We start from the raw sequence: 22,656 nt of genomic DNA on the forward strand, positions 1-22,656 counted from the left end.
CAGGTGTGGTGGTGTATGTCTGTAACACCAGCTACCTGGGAGGCCGAGGCAAGAGAATTGCTTGAACCCAGGAGGTGGAGGTTGCAGTGAGCACAGATTGTGCTACTGCACTCTAGCCTCTGTGACAGAGAAAGACTCCCTCTTAAATATATATATATATATATATATATATATATATATATATATCGATATTTATAAATAGATATTTACATATATTTATATAGATTAACTATTTCCTCTGTGGCTTGAACCAAGCCATGTACAATAATACAGTGTAGTGGGCAAAATTCTGCAATGCGAGCAAGGAGACTGAATTCCAGTCCTGACTTTGGCAAGAACTACCATGGTGCCCATAGATAAATTGTTTAATTTTAGTGGCAGTAAATTTCCTTCTTGTGTGAATGAAATTTACTTGATGCACTCAGTGATCTAGTCCAGCTCCTCTACATTCTGAGATCAAGGTTGGAAATGTAAAATGGAAAGGCAAAAGTCAATTTGAGTACAGTGTACATGAACTGTAAGAAGCAAAATATACTCTTCCCTACTTAAATGTCAGCATTTTTGAGGCATCAAAATATATTAAAATTTGTATGTATAGGAATATGTATGTAAATAATCTAGCAACACTACCCCTTTCTCATCAAAGCTAAGTATTATAGTAATAAATATTCGGAGCAAGAATATAAAATCAGTATGTCAGGAATACTTTGTGTTAGTTTCCTTAACTTCAATATTTCTGAGAAAGGTTGATAACATTTTAATCACTAAAGTTGATGATGTGTACACCGGGGGTCAAGAAACCATGACCCTGAACTGTTTACTTTTGTAAAGTTTTATTAGAATATGCCAATCTGTTTACGCATTGTCTATTGATGCTTTCACAATACAGTACCAGAGTTGCATAACTGCAACAGAGACTATATGGTCCGCAAATCAAAAATATTTCTTCATAGCCCTGTGGGAAAAAGTTTGCTGAGCCAAGATACATACCAATATATTTGAATATTTACAAGTATACTTGGGTTTTGCTTATTACATTTAATCTTATTTGAGTGCCAAACTTACACAGTAAGTTTTTTCTTTTAAAAAATTGATTTTGTTTTTAAAAATTAATGTTTTATATACAAATTTTATCTGCTATTTTAAATTAATCCAAAATATAATTACAAAATTTTTTAAAGTTTCTATTCCAAAGCCTACTATCTTGAAATGATTATCTTTAAATATTAGTATAATTATTCTAGTTATAGCTCTATGGAGAGACAGAGAGGTGAGGTAGAAGAGGGAAGAGAGAGACAAAAATTAAAAATTATGTATATATTATGTTAAAAATGTAAATTATTAAATTCTATAAAATTTAACAATAAAATGTAATAAGTATAACTAAAGGCACTGCTGAAAGTCAAGTAGATTCTTATTACAAGAGCTATCACTATCTAAATGATGTCATTAAGAAAAATGTTAAAGTACATTATTTTAATAACATTTCATTTATAAAAAGCATAGTGAAAAAATGAAAATAGTGTATTTCTATTTCTCCTATTCTCTTTTTGCTCACCTCTGAAATTTAAAAAACCTCACTGTTAAATTTAGAATGTCAAAAATCGTAACATATTTTGATCTGCAATCACAAAGTTCATACTCAGAGTCCCTCCTTCCCCATCTTTCTAGTGTTTAATATATATTTCAATTAATCATCTGCATCACACTTTTATATAGTTTCATGACTATTCAGTACCTCAACAGCAATTTTCACTGGTTATAATTTTTTGGGTCACATGACCTACTCAAACGTTTGTGGAGAAACGGTTCACTGTCATATTAACGCAAAGTCTGAGGTCGGTCTAATCTCTACGGTCATTCCCACCCAATCTCCTCTGTGGCCCATTTGCTGTTTATGTCCAACAGCCCTTATAGTTCTTTAACAAATAATGAAGCTCAGAAATGTTAGCACAGCATGCCTTATTAGTAATTTCCAGCTATTATTCCTAGACTTCTATTATTCCAGGCAAGTTTCTTCCCTTGTGTCTTTTTCTTCTTTCTCCTCAGTTTAATCCATTTATTTTGTTTAGGAACACTACGTTCTTTTATGTCTCATTTGCCTTTACATTTAATATTTTCTCTATAATTCTTATCTTTTTTATTTTTAATATTTGTTATTTATAACACTCAATTATGTTTATTCTCTTTGTGTGTTGGGTTGGGGGAGGGCAATTGAAAGCTTTTATTTCTGTTTTCTAGTTCACTTGTTTCCTGATCTTTTTCAATCTACTTTTCATTTGCATCTATTATCTTATGAATCATAATGAAATACTTTAACTCTTTTGACATTTTGTCATATAAAAGCAATTTAAAATATAGTATTTCATTAATCTGTTTGCAAATAGAGTAACTTTGTCTGAATTACTGATTTCATATCTTTACTTAGGTGATTCCTTTATCCACTGCATGCTCTTCACTGAAATTTGGGGTTTTATTCACTTAGTCTTCCATTTTTGCACTACTTTATAAATTCTAGTTGGTTTATTTTTATTATGACTTATGAAGACAGCTATTGGGGGATGGCAAATTTTCCAAAGATTAATGGCAAAATGTGGGCAAATTAACTGGCAGAAGGAGAGAAAGGCACTCCTGACTTCTGTTCAGATTTGTGGTCTCACCACAAAATCTTTTCACCTCGTGTGCTGTTGACTCAACCCCGGAAGTTTATCTCTTCTCTATTTATTTTTATTTTTATTTTTTTGCTTTACTTTCAAGTATAGATGTATTATGTTGCAATACTCCTTGTATCATTGGCTCTATTTTAACTCTCAATGCCCCCAACTCCCTCACTACCTTTATTCTGCCTCACCTATGCCAATCTGCTTTATCTCTTTTATCTAAGAATAAAAATGGCTTGTTAGGATTTATGCTTCCAATTATGACAGAGTAATCAATTTCTGTACTTTTTTTTTTTTTTTTTTTTTTGGAGACAGAGTCTCCCTCAGTTGCCCAGGGTGGAGTGCAGTGGTGTGATCCTGGCTTATCACAACCTCTGCCTCCTGGGTTCAATCGATTATCCTGGCTCAGCCTCCCAAGTAGCTGGGATTACAGGCATACACCACCACACCTGGCTAATTTTTGTATTTTTAGTAGAGACAGGGTTTCACCATGTTGGTCAGGTTCGTCTTGAACTCCTGATCTCCTGATCCACCTGCCTCAGCCTCCCAAAGTGCTGGGATTACAGGCAGGAGACACCGTGCCTAGTCTCTGTACTTCCCTTACAATAACCAACTGTAAAATTAGATACATTATCTAAAGTACATTTTTACTGGCATTGAACTAAACATAGCACAGAATTGTAATCCTTAAGAGAAAGAAAAAACTCAAAATGAGCTCTGTAACCTCCATGACTTTCTCCATACTTGGATGTAAATTTTTACTACGAAATACAGAAATAGAGCCCAGTAGAACTGTAGTTTCACTGGGTTGAGAAGTGGTGAGAAAAGTCTGGGCTGCTGAGTTGATTAAAATTTGGAGTGTAGTATAGCTGAGAAAAGGTAGCTGAGCTAGAAATGGCAGTAATTTGTGTGAGGATTCACCATGCATTTTGGGCCAAGATCTAGATGGCATTTTCATAGAGTAAGATTCCACAAGGTCTAGCAGAGATTTCCTGCTCTATGGTTGAGAGGTAAACAGTGCTACCAGAGATTAGCTACTGCTAGAGGAAATACCCTGGAGTTTAATCCTGGGTGAAGTGGAGAGAATTTACTGTGTACCTCAGACTCTCAGTTGGAGATTCCAGAAAGACTCTACTATAGGAGTAAGGGTCAGGTTCATAAACTAAGTTCAAAACAAAAGTAGAGATCTCTTACCAATGAATAAAACCAAGCCTGAAAGGGCAAAAATGATCTTCCCATAATTAAACTGCTCATTACAATAGAACTCACTACCTTTTCTAGGAAGACAACTTAATATATATTTCTCCAAATTAGTCATTAACAACATCCAGCATGTAAATTTTTTTTATTATTTTTGAGATGGAGTCTTGCTCTGTTGCCCAGGTTGGAATGCAGTGGCACAATCTTGGGTCACTGCAACCTCTGCCTCCTGGGTTCAAGTGATTCTCCTGCCTCAGCCTCCAGAGTAGCTGGGACTACAGGCCTGCATCACCACACCCAGCTAATTTTTATATTTTTAGTGGAGACCAGGTTTCACCATGTTGGCCAGGCTGATGTGTAACACCTGATCTCAAGTGATCTGCCCACCTTGGCCTCCCAAAGTGCTGGAATTACAAGTGAGACTCACCATGCCTAGCCTCAGCATGTAATTTTTTTTAATGCTAAATATGTACATATGTGAAGAGGTAAAAAACGTAAGCCATACACAAGAAAAATTATTTATATATATATATATGTGTGTGTGTGTGTGTGTGTATATATATATATATATATATATATATATATATATATATAATAGAAACAGACTCTCTGAATCAAACATTGCAAATCAAAGACCAAGACTACAAATGATTATTATGTTCAAAGATTTAAAGGAAAATATAGTTATAATGGATGTACAGATAGAGAATCTCAGAAGGTAAATGCAAAGCATAAAAAAGAGGTCTATGAAAGAGTCGATAAGTACATGTGAAGTTAAAAAGTTAATTGTGTGAGCAAAATATCAGATCAGGTAGTAAAGGAAAAGAAAGTAGTGACAAAGAAAACAAAATAATAGAAATTATCTGATTTGAAGAACAGAAAAAATATTGAAAACCATGGATTACAGTCTCAATAATCAGTAGAAAAATATTCCAAGGTCTAACATAAGTATAACTGTGTTTTCAGAGAGGAGTGAAGAGAAGGATGAAGGAAGATAAGGTAGAAATATTTTTGCAGAAATAATGGCTAAAATTTTCCCCAATTTAATAAAAAATATAAACACTGATTATATAAACAACATTCATGTCAGTATTCCCATCAAGATTGAAAAACCTCAGCAAAATCCAAACATGCTTAATAACTGATAGAAGGCACCTAAATATATAATAGTTGAACTGTCCAAAACAAAACATTAAACAAAATCTCTAAAGCAGCAACTGATAAACATACTGTGTAGAGAGCAATTATACAAATAGCAACTGACATTTTGACAGAAATAATAAAGACAGAATCACTTTTTTGAGGACTTAGAATTCAATATTTAGCCAAGAATGCCTTCAATCATGAGAATAAAACATTTTTAGACAAATAAAAGCTGATAAAGTCATTGGCAGCAGAACTTTTCTACAATAAAGGCTGAAAAGAAGTTATTCAGATTAAATGGAAATGACTCCGGATGGAAACATCTGCATATAAAAGGAATGCATATCAAACTTTTTAATTTCACAAATATTTTGTAGAGATAGAGTCTTGCTATATTGTCCAGGCTGGTCTTGAACTTGTGGCCTCAAGAAATCCTCCAGCTTTGGCCTCCCAAAGTGCTGGGACTGCAGGCATGAGCCACAGTCCCTGGCCATATTGTTTTGTTTTGTTGATTGAGGCATTGTGACTTGTAAAGAATTATGCTCTCACCTTTAAAAAATTCATATACCAAATCTTCCATTAATTAAACTAAAAATTCTTTTCACTTGCAGTTTTATTAGTATATTTTAGGCAAATTTAACATTATTATAAATATTAGTACATTTGTGTTATTACAATAATAATCTAACAAATGTATATACACATAGAATGTACAATCTAGTAATATTTGTCCCTACGTTTATATGATATGCACTATTGGTAAAATACTGTATACATTCACAATTTATATTCAGGCTTTGTTGTCATTAGCACCCAATTAAATTATTTGGAATTATTCATATTCATTTACTGTGGTGCGGAGGAAGGGGCAATTCTTCAAATGATATATTACAGCTCACATAGTTTCCCAAACAAAATAGAAGAACTAGGTCTTCACATAGTTCAAGAGAAGAAAGAACTGCTCAAGACGGTAAGAAATCTGCTCATGAATCAGTGGCTTAAGGTGTGGGGCATCCCTGGCAGACAGGTTGAAAGAGCAGGCTTGTGAGAGATTAATTAGCTGCCACAGAAGGAAGGTCCATTCAGAATTTCTTTGCAAGGTGAAAATGGACTAAAGTGATGAAGCATGACAGCACCACAAGGAATGAAAATGATTTGTACATTTCCATCAAAACATAAACACTGAAGTCTCATGCAATTTTCTGTTTCTTATCTTTTTTTTTTCCTATCGTTTTTTTAGGAAGAAGTTAGTTCAAAAGTAATAGCTCTTTTTTAACTTACCTCTTGGTTTTCCTTTATTTCTTTTCATCCCTTCTCTATTCTTTCTGTGCTACTTTAATTTGTTTTTCTGGTAACTAAATGATAAATATTTCTCTAACCTTTCAACTTGCTATAAAGCAGATTTGTCTACTCTTCCAGGTCAGGTATATTTTTATTTAAAATGCATTTCCCATACATATGCTAACTCTAAAAGGACACTGTTTTAAGACATAGAGTTCCTTTGTGAGACATTAAATTTTAGGGTTTTTATTTCCTTTGATGTGTTTGCTTTAATACTACTATTATTGAATACAAAATTGCAATTTAAAATTCAGGCCTGTATGAATATGCAGGTCAATAAAATGTGGCTAACTATGAGACACTGATATAAAGGCAGCAGCAAGATATTTTTTAAGTGAGCATGAAAAAAGAATAAAAATATCTAACCCTGTTTTGAAAGAGAATACTAGAATTCATTGCCATATTAACCATTAGTAAGAGCTGGATTTTAAACTGTTTATATAATTGAGCCAAAATAAAAAGATAAAATCTATTGTAAGCTCATCTGAAATAAAATTATTTGTGAAATACCTAATCTAACAATCCAAGGTGAACGTAAGGAAACCTATTTAAATCCCTAGACTGCAATTCATAACATCCAAGTTCATCAGGGATTTTCCTGACCTTCTAGTTTTCTGTCAAGGTTTATATATAAGCTATTTTTAAAATTTACAAAAATTCCATACCTTAGCCAGGCAAAATCCTCAAGTGATACCCAAATTTTGACTTCAAAAGTCAAGAATACTTTCATAATGAAGACATTTATTTGTTTTATATTACTAAAAATAATTCAGTTGGATAGTTAGTGGAGGGGGTGAGATCCAAATAAAATCTACCATGGAGTCTGCCGCAGGTTCTACCTAAGATTCACGACAATCTGTGTCTGCATGAAAATCATGTGGTCTGAGTGTCTCACCCAGGTTGGATCATGGCCAGGCCACAGCTCCTAAACAAAAGAAATCCTTGGCCAAAATTCTTAATGATAAATCATATTAATAAACATTGTCCCAAAATGGTCATAAAAATCCACCTCCGATAAAAGGCAGACTCCTAACAACCTCAAATACCTGGAACACAGGCAGGATATTGGGTCTAAAAGCAAAAGGTAAAAAAATAAAATGATCATAACAGAACTAGAAATTCAGAGTGCCTTCAAGTCCTCACTCAGCTTTGCTAAACAGTCAATTGAAACATTTTTTTGCAAAGAATATGGGTGCAGGAGGGCTGGGACTAAAAGGTCAGAGTAGCACACACTTAACTGAAAAAAAATGGAAGCTTGGCAGTAAACTGAAAATACAAAACTAAAAGAAGACCAAATATTAAAACAGCAACCTGAGGCAGGCAAAAAAAAAAAAAAAAAAAAAAAAATCCAAAGCGAACAGCTTTATAACTTAACAGTTCCTACATTTTACATTATAGTTTAAGCAGACATTTATTGACGCTTAGTGTTCTAAGCAATTTGCATATATTAAATGACAATAATGTGAAAATAGAATCGACCCTCATTATTTGTGATTTTATATTTATGAATTTGCCTACTTAATAAAATGTATTTGTATTGACAAAGATTCTCTCTTTGACCAACTGCTAGCCAGGCTCTTCTGAACTACTTGACTAGGTCTCAAGCTTGGCCTGTAAAATCTACAGGCTGTCAGTGCAAATGAAATTCTCCCACCCTCCTATGACAAGGCTTGAATAAGCACCAGATCAAGCCTGCATCCCTAGGATGACCCCAGCCCCATTTAAGAGCCTGGCTGGGGAAGCTCAAGGCTGCCAAAAGAATTGACTATTCTAGCGCACACTTGGTGATAAGCCCCTACACTCTTTTTTTGAGCATGTACTACATAGGGTTTACAATTAAAGATCCTTCCTTTATCCCTTTGAGATGCCTTTGTATCTCCTACAATTGAGGAGTATGTTTCTCAAAGGACCTGAACCTGAAACCCATTCCTTTAAAATATAATCATCAGGAGGAACAGAGCTTTCCTCCCAGTCTCTGCTAGAGGACCAAACCATTTACACTGCCCAGTCCTTTGTAATTTTTCACTACCCTGACGCTACTGAGTCCCTGCTCATCCTTCTCCCTATTCCCCGATTCTCTCTTTAAAATGCCCAGTCCCCTTTGTACAAATCTAAATTGAGTTCAGGTCATGCTGGACTCTCTTCCCCTCTACAGCAACATATTATTGATTACAACCTGACCTTAACATTTTAACTAGTGTTCAGCTTTGTTGATATTCAACAATAACCCCCCCAAATTCTACTCACGGCCCTTTTTGCTTGTTTGTAAACACAGGCATGTGCAGAAGCATAAAAAATTTGAGTCACCTGATGTACATGTTCCCAGGTGTGTTGAAACTAGGAAAAGCTCTGCCGTTGTGTTTCAACTCTCATACTATAAACAGCGTTGCTTTAACAGTCTATTTATTGCCATGTTTTTCATGCTTCTGTCCTTTTTTGTTGGCGATTTCGCTATTTAAAACAGTGCCACCCTCACCCTACCCCCTCCCGCCGCCTTCCCCCCTGCCCTCTCCCCTCCCCTCACTCTCCCCCTGCCTTCCCTCATCCTCCCCCTCCCCCACCCTCCTCCCATCCTCCCCACCCCCCGCCCTCCCCCTCTCCCCCACCCTCCCCACCTACCTGCTGTAGCGCTATAGTTCTGTCTAGTGAATCTAAATGCAAGAAGGCTATGATGTGTCTTAGAGAGAACATAGATTTGCTAGATAAGCTTTGTCCACACACAAGTGATACTGCTGTTGTCTATGTGACCCACATTAATGATTCAACAATATATACTGAATAAATTAAATAGAAACATATACAAAACAATGTATGTACTGATTGATGAATCAGCTTCCAGGAAATTAATCCTCTATTTCCCCTAGAAACAATGATCCAGTATTTACTAAATCAGTGTTTGTGGAGACTTTATAGAATATAACTGCCTTGAATAACAAGAACTAACAACACTTATAATTTCCCCAATTAACAGACAAGGAAACTGAAGTAGAAACAATCTGGGTAACACTCAATATTACACAATCATGCAGGCAGGATTTTAACCCAAAAAGTTGGTTTAAGATTATGTTATTTTGACCACTATACTACCTTCCTGATTGTTCATATAAATTAATATCAACTGAGGACCTTAGATTATCAGCAATTGATGAAATTATGCTCTTTAGGCAGAAAACATACACATTTTAATAAATTATCTTTAACAGTCACTATTTGCTTACAGGTGAAATGGCCACTATATAAAAATTAATTTATGTTAACCAATTTCCCATAGTGTCAGATAGTCCATTTCTATATATATATATATATGGAGTAGGAACATTTTAAAATTTAGATAAGCAAATATTAACTGGTCTAATATAGTGGTACACTGTAGTTGACTTGCACCGGTTCACAAGGGACAATTGATATACATCACTTTTTAACTCCACATTCAGCAATTTCACATTGATCCCTTGAAATTTGTTATGGTGAGAGTATTTACACTATGGAAGTTGTCACGTGCTACATATCAAGGCCCTTATTTTTCTGAGAGTGGGCTTGCAAGCACACCACTACCAAATGCCTAATTTTCTCAATGTGACAACTTCATGTGTCAACTTGACTGAGATAAGTATGTCCAGATAGTTGGTAAAAATATTATTGCTGGGTATCTGTGAGGGTTTTAGACTGAGTAAAGACGATGTCCCTCACCAATGTGAAAGGAAATCATTCAATCCATTGAAGGCATTAACTACAACTAAAAGGGTGAATTTGCTCTTTGCTCAATCTGGGACGTCCATATTCTTCTGCTGTCAGATATCAGAGCTCCTGATTCTGAGGCCTTTGAATTTGGACCAGGACTTAGATGACTGGCTCTTGGTCCAATTCACAGACCTTCAGATTCAGACTGGAACTATACCACTGGCTTTCCTATGCCTCCAGCTTGCAGTCAACAGATCACGGGACTTCTCTGCCTCCATAATTGATTGCATCTCTCTCTCTCTCTCTCTCTCTCTCTCTCTCTCTCTCTCTCTCTCTCTCTCCCCCTCCCTCCCTCCCTCCCTCCCTCCCTCCCCTATTGATTTCTCTCTCTCTCTCTTCTATTGGTTTCTCTTCTTCTGTTTCACTGGAGAACCCTAATACACTGTTTATCTAGAATTTACTCACCTTTTGTATTTATACTATTTTTTAAAATATTTCTCTAAAAATTCCATTTATCATCTAATCATTTTACCCATGTGTTCACTTGAGTTTCCTTTGTCTTCCTTATTGTTTTTTTTTTTATTTTAATCAAGCCCATTTGATACTGAGACTCATAAGAATAAGAATGAATGTGAGCATATATGTAAGTGCCTCAATTCTTAAGGATGCAATAGTAAACTATTTCTTTATTAATACACAAATATATGGTTTGGCTGTGTCCCCACCCAAATCTAATCTTGAATTGGAGTTCCCATAATTCCCACATGTTGTGGAGGGACCCAGTGGGAGATAATTGAATCTGGGAGGAATTTACCCCATATTGTTCTCTTGGTAGTGAATAAGTCTCAAAACATCTATGGTTTTATAAGGGGAAATCCCTTTTGCTTGGCTCTCATTCTCTCTTGTCTACCACCATGTAAGAAGTGCCTTTCACCTTCTGCCACAGTTGTGAAGCCTCCCCAGCCACATAGAACTGTTAGACCATAAAACCTCTTTTTCTTTATAAATTGCCCAGTCTCAGGTATGTCTTTATCAGTAGCATGAAAACTGACTAATACACACAAACTCTAACTTTACTCTAAAATGTAAAATAAGAATTTGTGTATTAATGAAGAAATAGTTTACCATTGCATCCTTATTTTATTTTACTTTCAGAGTAAATTAAAATAAGAGTTATTTATGGAGACTTTTTACAGAGTTCAGGTTGGCTGTGTGTCATCTGTTCCATCTAGGCATGTACTATATGTGTCATAGTCTCAACTGGTTTAAAATATTATTTTCCCTGAATATTATAAAGGAGAGGAAGAGCTAAATGTGAAATGTCACATTGCTGAGTGATTCTCTTGGTTTAGGCTTCTGAAAGTTAATAGACTAAGTAAAATGGTTACAAATACTTTAGAACCTGTGCCTTATGATGTTTAACTATGAAAGTCAATCCTTCGTATGCCTGAACTCCAGACCTGAGTGAGAAAGAATGAAAGTTCATAGCTTCAATCATACAGTGCTGCTTTTTAGTGTTCTGCAGTTAGATCACTTTTAGCTTCTCAAAATTCCATGACTTAAAACCATCAAGTAACCATTTAATTATATATATATATATAATTATATATATATATGGTCAACAGAATTGTTTTGAAGCATATATTTCTTAAAAAAAACTTTAAACAAAATTAATTAGCTTTAAAGATGATTAGGAATAACTTCTTTGTTAACTATAAATTGATAAAGAAGTATAACCTCATATATTCTAAATTCAAAAAACTTCTTCCAAAATATTGTATTCAAACTTCTATCAAATAATTTAATACAATATGTTCACAAGTAGCCACAATGACACATTCAAATCTTATGTCTGTTTTCCTTTCTCTATCAACCTTCTGAAAGAGATCTCAGAAAGCAGATATCAAGAGCAGGACAAGTTAGTGACAAAGGCAAGCTCTCTATCCCTAGTAGTTTGGTTCTCACAGAGCAGAGAGCCCAGCAACATAGAATAAAGGAGAGAAAGCCTCCTGAAATGAAGGCAAAAATGCTAAGATTATTCAGGGGCTGGATTGTCAGAGAAAATATCTGTTTAACCCACTGTTTCCTTATGCTCAGAGCTTGCTTTCAAAGCTCCGTATCTTCTGACCATAAAGAGCTTGAAAATGGAATGGACCCACAACATCCATCACTCTGTCCAATCATCCTGTTTATTTCCTTTATAGCACCAATCAAGCTGAATTTAGCTTCATTATTTACTTATGTTCTTGCCTCTTACATTTGCCAGCCCTGTGTAGAATTAAACACTCCATGAGAACTCTAGCCTTATCTGTCACAATCCATCACTTAACAGTTATACATAGCTAGTCCAGAGTGTGTACTCAATAAATATTTATTTTTAATGAAACTACAAATCTTCGTGTTCTCTGAAGAGACACCATTAATTCCTGTATTAGTCCATTTTCACGCTGCTAAGACATACCCAAGACTGTCAAAAAAAAAAAAAAAAAAAGAGGTTTAATAGAACTTACAGTTCCACATGGCAAGGAGGCCTAAAAATCATAGCAGGAGGTGAAAGGTACTTCTTACATGGTGGCAGAAAGAGAAAATGAGGAAAATGCAAAAGCAGAAACCTTTGATGAAACCATCAGACCTCATGAGACTTTACTATCACAGGAACAGTATGGAGGAAAATGCTCCAAGATTCAAATTGTCTCCTACCAGGTCCCTCCCACAGCACGTGGAAATTATGGGAGTAAAATTCAAGATGAGATTTGGGTGGGGACAAAAAGCCAAAAAGTATCATTCTGCCCCTGGCTCTTCCAACTCTCATGTCCTCACATTTGAAAACCAATTATGCCTTCCCAACAGTCCCCCAAAGTCTTAATTCATTTCAGCATTAACCCAAAAGTCCACAGTTCCACACAGCTGGGAAGGCCTCAGAATCATGGCAGGAGGTAAAAGGCACTTTTTACATGGAGGCAGGAAGATAAAATGAGGAAGATGCGAAAGCGGAAACCCCTGAGAAAACCATCATATCTCTTGAGACTTATTCACTACCATGAGAACAGTATGGGGGAAACTGCCCCCATGATTCAAATTATCTCCCACCTGGCCCCTGCCAGAACACATGGGAATTATGGTAGTACAATTCAAGATGAAGTTTGGGTAGGGGCACAAAGCCAAACCATATCACTTCCCGATACTCAACCCTCAATCTAGTATCCTTGCTTTGGAATTTATCTTGAAATTTTGAACTACCGTTTAAAAATATACTAGCTGATATCTATTTGGATTTTAGTTACCTTAAAAGAGAAACAGTCACTTGATCAACAGAAAGGATAATAATTGATTGCCCTGTAAAGACTATAGAAACTGCCAGTATTTTAGTTTTTATTTTCTCATCTAACAGTGTAATTCAATTAATTGAAATTACTAATTCACACTCTTACTCTTAGGAATAAAAGCGCCTTAAAAGTATTAAATTTTTAATCCTTGAGTACCATCCTTGATGGTATCAATGTGAGAGTTCCATTTTTCCATTGTGTTGCTGTAAAACAACCTTGTCCAACCCATGGCCCAAGGGCTACATGCAGCCCAGGATGGCTTTGAATATGGCCCAACATAAATTAGTAAAGTTTTTTAAGACATTATGGGATTGTTTGGTGATTTTTTTTAACTTCATCAGCTATCATTAGTGTATTTTATGTGTGGCTCAAGACACTTCTTCTTTCAGTGTCACCTGTGGAAGCCAAAAGATTGGACACTCCTTCTTTAAAATGTCGGCAAAAGAGCATTTTTAAATGTTTGAATGAGGATATGAGCCACTGGTAAAAAGAAAGTGGGAAAATATATTAGGACTAACAGGGGACCTTCAGTTTTCCCACAGCTTATCAAGTACACCACATTACTCTTGACGTTTTACCATGTTTTTGCTGCCATGGTCAGAAATGACTTTATACAAAATTGATAAAACAAGAAGTTTGTTTTGGGAAAATTAGTTCCCCATTGTCTCCCTCTTTCTGTTATGTAGGACTAACCCTTCAGAGTTGAATAAAAGTTTTATGGCAATATTTCACATTTAATCATATTCAACATCTAAAGGCCAACAGTATGTAACTTTCTGTATACTCTCATTCCTGAGTTCCTAGTATATTTTCTTTTCTTCTTACTCTTTAATAACAGCTGTAACAATTGTAAGCAAGAGTGAAAGATGAGGAATACTGGGAGGAAAGTATTGAGGTTATGTGAAGCTAGCAAAGGAAGAAAATTAAACCTAGCTTGAATTTCCTAAGTCAGCATATGTTTTTTATGAATGAACTCTTTAAAAATGAAAATAATAAAAATGGTAAACATAATTTAAACACAGATTATTTTTCTCAATTACTTAAATTTTTCCATTTACCCAAAAGACGTCATCCCTCTTTCCAGACCGTAGAGCAGGCATCCCCAAACTACGGCCAGCGGGCCGCATGCAGCCCCCTGAGGCCATTTATCCGCCCCCCCCACCGATCCCCGCACTTCAGGAAGGGGCACCTCTTTCACTGGTGGTATGTGGCGGCCCTCCAACGGTCTGAGGGACAGTGAACTGGCCCCCTGTGTAAAAAGTTTGGGGACGCCTGCTGTAGAGCTTTTTAGCCATCTAACAAGAATACAACATATGAGAAAAAAAAAACATTTAAAAAAAACAAAAGCCAGGCAAACCTAGAAAGGGCAGATAGCTTAGAACAGCATTAGTAGGAGAGCTTCCTCATTACTTAATTATCTTAAGTACCTGTGATTCAATGACCAACATGTATCTGCCTTTATTCTATAACTCTTTATACTGAGCACAGTGGCTATATTCTGACTTTTCCTGACAGTCCTAACTTTATATAATTTTATGATTTTAAATAAATATATCAAGTATAATGTCTTAAATATGATTTAATTTCTAAGTCTTTGAAATGGTTACATGCATAATGCACAAATCAGACTTATGCTTTTTGTCAGAACTTAGTATTTTGGAATTAATTTCTTCATCATCAGTATTCCTGGTGATATAAATGTGTGAGATTATTACTCAATGGTGGTATTATTTCTTGAAATACTAATTTGCATTTATACTCCTGGTGGTTTCCCTCTACTTTTTCCACTGAAGCAGGGAATCAGGATTTGTAAATTCCTTGCCTCTGGAATATTGGATAGACAGAGCTAGAAGCTACCTGGAGTCAGAAGTGCTTTTCATCTTTTGTAAAACTCTACGCTCATGCTAGTTATCTCTGAAAGAAGAGAAGGCTTTAAGGAAGCTTTCAAGGACGAGGAGAAAGAGTGAGATAGAGTCCCTTGGAGTGGGAAAGGGGTATGTATGCTTGTCAGGCTCTGTGAGAAGAAAAGAATTAAGTATCACTCTACTGCATTTCCTGGAAAAGGTAGCCAAATCTCAGAAGGAAAGCCACAAAATTCATCTGAGAGGCTGGATCCTACTTCCAAGTTTCACCGTTCTACCAAGGATGGCCCACGTATAACAGCAAAATTAGGCACATTAGCATGAAGCTGGGACATTGAACATTTATTCCAGCAGTGGGCAGATGACCAACAACTAGGAAAGGCTCCTGAAGACGAAGGTAGAATAAGGCTCCAGGAAGTTGGCAACATCGTATGGAAGGGATACCCTAAGAATAACTAAGGCAGAATTTCTAGCTAGACTTATAAGAAAGTCAAGTCTAAATCAGCTTGATTTCTAGAAAACAAGAAAATGCCATAATTCTTACATAATTGATTTGTAGGCAGAGATTCATGTGTCATGAATATATATGTATTTATCACATATTTAAAAGTAATTCCATATATGCTATTCATGGTAAGAAGAGAGAGGAGTTAGGAAAGGTAAAAGCAGTGTTTTCTCTGCTATAATATCAGGACAGCAGGGTGCTCTCAAACTTTAAATCTGCTTTTCCTGATGTCCCCTTACACTTCCTTGAGGCTCCCCTGGGCTCTTCCTCCATAGAAAACCACCTGCAGAGAGTCCATGATACTCGCTAAACCTGCTACAGATTTTGCTGCTGGTTTTAACACACATTTAAACTTAGTGGCTTCTGTACCTCATTATTCTTAAGTCAGATTTTGCTGAGCAACTAGCTAATTTAATAATTTATGCTCATGAAATGAGAAGGACATGTTAGATATCTTCTCATCTAGCATCCTCACTTCCATTTCTCTTGAACCCATTCCATTCAAAGCATATTTTTAATGTTTACCTCCAAAATACCATAATAAATAATAAATACCATAATTAAACCATCTGTTTATTCTTTTATCAAGAGAAATTTTTCCAATTGCAGGGCTCTTAGAACATATAAGAAAAGACACAAACAAGATAGGGAGCTGGTGGAAAATAAATATTCAGGGTTATACAAGATCTTGTAATAACCCTTAAATTATATGATTAAGTGAATTCCCTGTCTTTGGATTTGTTATTTATTATAGAATAATTTTGCTCTATTGATATATTTAAGAAAAGTGTATTCATTTCCTTTATATTGTAGCTGTAATATGGAAAACAACATTCAGAATAGATGGTATTTAATCAATGCAGTCATGAATATATAAGCAAATCCATTTCATCTCAGATCCAGTGAATGGAAACAGAAGGTTTAATAGTAATTATTTTCCCCTAATATTAAACAAAAATGTATAGAAAATCAATGTCTCCCTCTGAAATACCTATGTGTATAATAACTGAACACAACTTGTCCCTGCGCTGCCTGGAGAACGCGCTGGCCGTCAGCACCAAGTACCGCGGGCCCAAGGCCCTCAAGGTGGCCCTCGGCCACCACCTTGTCGCCCGAGTCTACGAGAGCAAAGCTGAGTTCCGGTCGGCTCTGCAGCACCAGGAGGGCTACACCATCTGCAAGACGCAGCTGGGCGAGGACCATGAGAAGACCAAGGAGAGCTCCGAGGGCCTCAAGTGCCTGACCCAGCGGGCCGTGGCTCTGCAGCGCAACGAGATCTACCGCAACGGCTCCAGCGCCAACATCCCGCCCCTCCAGTTCACAGCCCCCAGCATAGCCAGCGTCTTGGAGCAGCTGAACGTCATCAACGGCATCCTCTTCATTCCTCTCAGCCAAAAAGACTTGGGAGAATCTGAAAGCCGAGGTGGCACGGCGGCACCAGCTCCAGGAGGCCAGCAGAAGCAGGGATCAGGTCGAGGAGCCTCGGGCCACCGAGCCTGAGCCTGAGCCTGAGCCTGAGCCGAGCCTGAGCCCTCGCCCTCGCGTGGCCCAGAAGACCTGGGCTCTGAGCCCCAGGCAGCCGAAGACCCTTCTCCGAGCGTGCAGGGATAGAGGGAGAGACAGACGGACAGTCAGCCAGCGGCCCCAGCGCCAGCGAGCCAGAACACCATGAGGTGTTCTAATACTTTATCTATAACTAGTTAATGAAATAGGAATCATTCTGTTGACCAGAATGATATGACGTAGCAGATTTTTAAGAATCTTTTAAGAATCTGTAATCTCACCTCCACTTTATCAATTCAATGGCCTCTTCATTTCATACTGAAAATTAAGTTCTCTTTTTTCCTGATAATTCACTTAATATTTCATTAAAACGTGTCACCTAGCATGTGTCCCTCATCATTACCATGAATTATGTTAGGGAACACTGCCTTTTATTGCCATCACAATGAATATTCACTCCTCTTCCACATAAAAATCACACAAATGGTGAACTAATTGATACTTTCAAACAAAACTATTGTCTGTAAGAAACAGAAGACCAGGTTTGAAAAAATCACACACACATGCTTTCCTTTGTACTTGTAACATCATGTCACACTAATTTTTCTCAAATTCTACCAATGATTTTTGTATCACAAATTGATCTGTCAGAATCATAACGGTATTTGTATCCCTCATCCACCATGTGCTTTTTCTCTCTCATGTGTGATGTGCCCAAATCAGGGACAGAACTTTGTAGTGAGGACCCATACAGAAATACAAAAAAGTGGCCAGCTTATGATATTAAAATGCCAGTTTGCTTTATGAGGTTATAAATATGTCCTATCATGTCTTTACATTTTATGACCTCTGTTTTATTTCTTGGTAGATTTACATATGCCATATCCAGTTATTCATGTCAAGAATTTAAAACTACCAGTATTTCAATAAAGAAGCACATCCTATTACTTTTTACTATACTTTATCTTTGGATTCAATATGTTTCTTAAACAAAACCTGAATTTTATGTGAGAAAACATTGTTTTCCTATTAAGCAAATCTTTCTTAAAAAGCTGTAAGGATATTTATGGAGTCAGGATTTCTTTCCCTTAAAGTTGTAGATCCCGTATTTTTTGGCCTGAAGAGAACTGGGTTCAATGTAGATATCATTTCCAGAACAAATATTGGCCGTGCTATTATAATTATGCCTTAGGGCATTTAGTTGTGAATATCTTAAAAACAAGTGTAGTCAACCAATTATTTGTACATATGCAAATGATATACTGACAGTCGTCGTGTTGAAATGACTTCTGCTATTCCATTTAATCCTGTACATATGGCAAAATCTTTTGCACTGTGTGATTGGGATATTGACCTTGATGCTTCCTAGTCATAAGCATGGATCTGAAAAGTGTGAATTATGTCAGGCAATCACTTCTTCACAAATGCATAAATAAACTAATATACCTTCTCTATATCCTGTCCTTTGGGTGTTAGCAGCAGCTGCTACCTGCAGGGTGTCATTCTCTGTAAGCTGTCTCTTAGATTCATGCTGAGCATACTCTTCTGTTTAAATGAGACAGTGAAGCAGCTCAAACTGCTTGCTTCAAGTCAACATGATCCACTTGTATTTGTGCCTGTCACTTCTTAGCTCATTATGTTGCTGTTAGTTTTGCTTGAAGTATTTTGCTCAGCCTTTTGGTATGACCACCCTCCTTCAGATAGCCACATAATTGTTTTCTCATTCAGGTGCCGTCCATTTTCATTACATGACTGGTCAGCAGGCTGAAAGTTGGTAAAGAGGACTTACATGCCTATTAGACATCTATATTATAAGACCTACTTCTATATGACTTTGTTCTATCATATGTATGTAGAACAATTTATACATGATAGAATATCAAAACTGATGCGTGTAAGTGCATCAATTTATACAAACCAATCATTGGGCTTTTGTAATTAGCACTTATTTTGTTCAACTAAATAACTTGTTATGCAATTTTGAACCTATTATTTGGTATTAGTCTGCCTAGTTTCTTCAAGCAGCAATCCTTAATTCTATTAAAAACATTGTCAAATTTAAAGAATATTTCTTTAAAAAACAAATATGTTTAAAGGTCCATCTACTATATCGAAATGAAATTAACAGATAATAATTTTTAAATGAATATATTAACCTAACTGTAATGTAAAAACATAGTAATTAATTCATGTCAAAAAATTATTTTCATAATAGAAATTCTCAGGCCCAATGACACTAAGAGACAATGATGGAGTCAGTGGCTCATGCCTATATCTGGAATCATTCATGATAGTGTGACAATCATAAATGCAAACAGTTAAGTGTACTGGGAAATTCAAATTTAAGTGGCATTACTGCCACTGAGAAGAGTTTCTGCAATGCTAAACAATTCTTGTTAAAGCTGTGGTAAAATTCAGTAAAATATTACCTTGATTCAAATAGTAGTTGCATTCCTGGAAAACAGTATATAGTAAAACATTGTAAATGACACATTGTGTTTATTTTTAAAGTGGACTTGGGTTCTAGGCTATAAATAAAATTTGAAAATAAAATGTAGAAAAGTTTAGAAATTTATTAACAGGTTTTTTATGCATATGCACAAAAGCCTTCTGTAGTCCCATGGGACACAAAACAAGTCTTCACTATGCAGGACTGCCCGAAGCACAGCAACATGTTTGGCCTACCTGGTTCCAGCCACCACACAACAGCAGTGCCCATGAATCACTGAAACAAGGAAAAATAAATAAACAAATCCTGAATCATCAGAATGTCCCCTTGAAAGTGGTACTGCCCAATGTCCTGGTGAACCACCAGATTAATTATTACACTGACTTTGCCATTTCTTCTTACAGCTCAGCATGTTGCTTGGTAAAGACTTGGAAATCTACCCATCCAAGGTCCCAGGAAAGGCGATTTCACATTTTTACTCTCCTTTTAAATTAGTCTAAAATATAGACTGACTATAGGTAGGTGTGTGATTCATGACTGTCTCATCCCCAGCAGTTGGAGCATCAGGACAAGGTAGAAATGCAGTGTGGGATAAGTGAGGTGGTCCAAGAACACCAGAGAATGGAAAACATGGATTCAGATGAAGAAATGGAATATAAGGATGCCAAACCATAAAATAGTGGATATAGAGAAGGAAGAAGCTGGGGAGACCTCTACCTGCTGCCATCCCTATAAGCTACTGCTTTTGCTGTTTCCATAGGTCAAGCTCATGTGAGAAAACGAAGTGACTCATGTGGCAAACTTCCATAGCTGTTGTGGGGCACATATGGGGCACCTTTTTCAGTGGCTTCTTAGAGATACTGAGCAGACATACACTTGAGCCTTGAACAACATGGGTTCAAACTACGTGAGTTCACTTATACATAGATTTTCCTCCTCCTCAGATGTCCCTAAGACAGCAAGACCAACTCCTCCTCTTCCTCATCCTCCTCAGCCTACTCAACGTGAAGATAAGAATGAAGACCTTTATGATGACCCACTTCCACTTAATGAATAATAAATATATTTTCTCTTCCTTATAATTTTCTTAATAACATTTTCTTTTCTCTAGCTTACTTTAAGAATAGAGTATATAATACATGTAACATACAAAATTTGTGTCAATTAACTGTTTATCTTATCAGTAAGGCTTCCAGTCAACAGTAGGCATTTAGTAGCCAAGTTTTGGGAAAGGCAAAAGTTATACTCAGATTTCTGACTGTGTGGGGAGTTGGTTCCCCTAACCCATGCATTGTTCAAGAATCAAGTGTTTTGCAAAAAAGTGATTAACTTCTTGGCTCTAATATAGTCATTCTTCACAATGATATAACTCTAGCATTTTAGCTAAGGGAAATTTAGCACACATATTTAGATATGTTAATATTCAAAGGTAAATATAAAACCCATTTCTAGGGATATTATTTCTATATAATCTGCCATTTGTAACCATGTTTATTTCTAATTACCCTTATTTTGAAGCAATAAAGAAAGATGTAAAAGGGGCAGGTACTCAGTTTAGATTGGATACCTTTCTAGTAGACATAAAGATCACACCAGATCAGATTCTTTTTGAAATTGGGCAGGAATAATATATAAATCATTGAAATCAATGCAAGTATGATATAAAATTAGTTGATATTCTAAAATCAAAGGCAATTTTTATTTGTTGCAATACACACACTATACTGTTATGACTATTTAATAACATTGTACTGCCTAAGGTTTCATAAAAAGAATACTAGTCTTGGACTCTGGGCACATTAACCAATTCTGTCATTTATATAACTACAGGAAAATCATATATACTACCTATATTTATGTATAATCAAGATAAAATGAAAAAATCTGACATCGATTTGAATATTATAAAATTTTTCAAGTGCCAACTAAATATTAATATTATTAACTCTTCATTTGTCTATTAAGGAAGTAGAACTTTGATTAGTCCATCAGAAATTGTTAGTGGTTCAGATATGACTGTTCCTGGCTGTGGTTTATCCTGAAGCCATGAGAATTAGGTGCGTTATGAGTAACAGGTATCTTTAGTAAGGGCATGCTCAAATGAATTGTTTAAATTAGAGCCTTAGAGGCAAGAGAAATTTAAAAATAAAAGCAGGAAATCCTCATGATAATGCACCGTGTGATAATGCAAATGTAGATGTAATGCAGTTGGGACTTGCTTTTGCTTTCTGAAAACTGAGCTGTTTTTATGTTCCATATGGCAGACAATGGAGATATAGAATGAAGGGTGGCCAGAGGCAAGTAAACATTAGGGAACTCACTCTTGGTAAATGAAACGGCAGAAAGTTGGATACTGTGTCCTTAGTATTCTCCAGGCCCAAATTACAGAGTTAGGCCCCACAAAACAAGGAGTAACTAATTGGAGAATCATTCTTATTGTCTGAGTAGTCTCAATCCATTGTAGAATACATATTTTCCCTTTTGATACTGGAATCCATTCCAGAACAGTTTTATTATATGACACTATCCCGCAACCTGACCCAGCACAAACCTAGATGCAGTACTCAAAGCCTTGAAACTCCCAGCCTGTTAGCTGCACAGCCTTGTTCTGCTATTTTCACAGATTCAATAACAGAACTCCACATTCTACACAACTGAATTATTTGTCTGAAATAATTCAGTTGTGTAGAATGAAATACTGCTGAAATTTTGATAAGAATTACTAAATACCACAAAAATACTGCTGAAATTTTGATGAGAATTACATTCAATCTATTTGTCAGTTTGGGGAGAATTTGCATCTTTAACCATATTGTGACTTGCTAACCACAAACCCTGCATGTCTGTTATTTTTTGAGGTCTTCCCAGATTTCTTTCTTAAGTGTTTTGTAGGTCTTAACATATAGATCCTGTACATTTTCTCAGATGTATTTACATATTGGGAGCTATTTCAAATCCTTTTTTTTAGTTAAAAATATTTAAAATG

The 22,656-nt window shown here is 36.0% G+C and overlaps 1 protein-coding gene and 1 pseudogene across 3 annotated transcripts in view; one reads left to right on the forward strand and one right to left on the reverse strand.

Moving 5' to 3' along the window:
- Positions 1 to 22,656, reverse strand: part of LOC101047868 (sperm-associated antigen 16 protein) — an 832,481-nt gene that overhangs the window by 402,600 nt on the left and 407,225 nt on the right. The window lies entirely within an intron of this gene.
- LOC141584495 (clustered mitochondria protein homolog pseudogene) lies at positions 16,691 to 17,390 on the forward strand (annotated as a pseudogene).

This window comes from Saimiri boliviensis, chromosome 5, assembly GCF_048565385.1.
Source record: "Saimiri boliviensis isolate mSaiBol1 chromosome 5, mSaiBol1.pri, whole genome shotgun sequence".
In the NCBI taxonomy this organism is placed as follows: Eukaryota; Metazoa; Chordata; class Mammalia; order Primates; family Cebidae; genus Saimiri; species Saimiri boliviensis.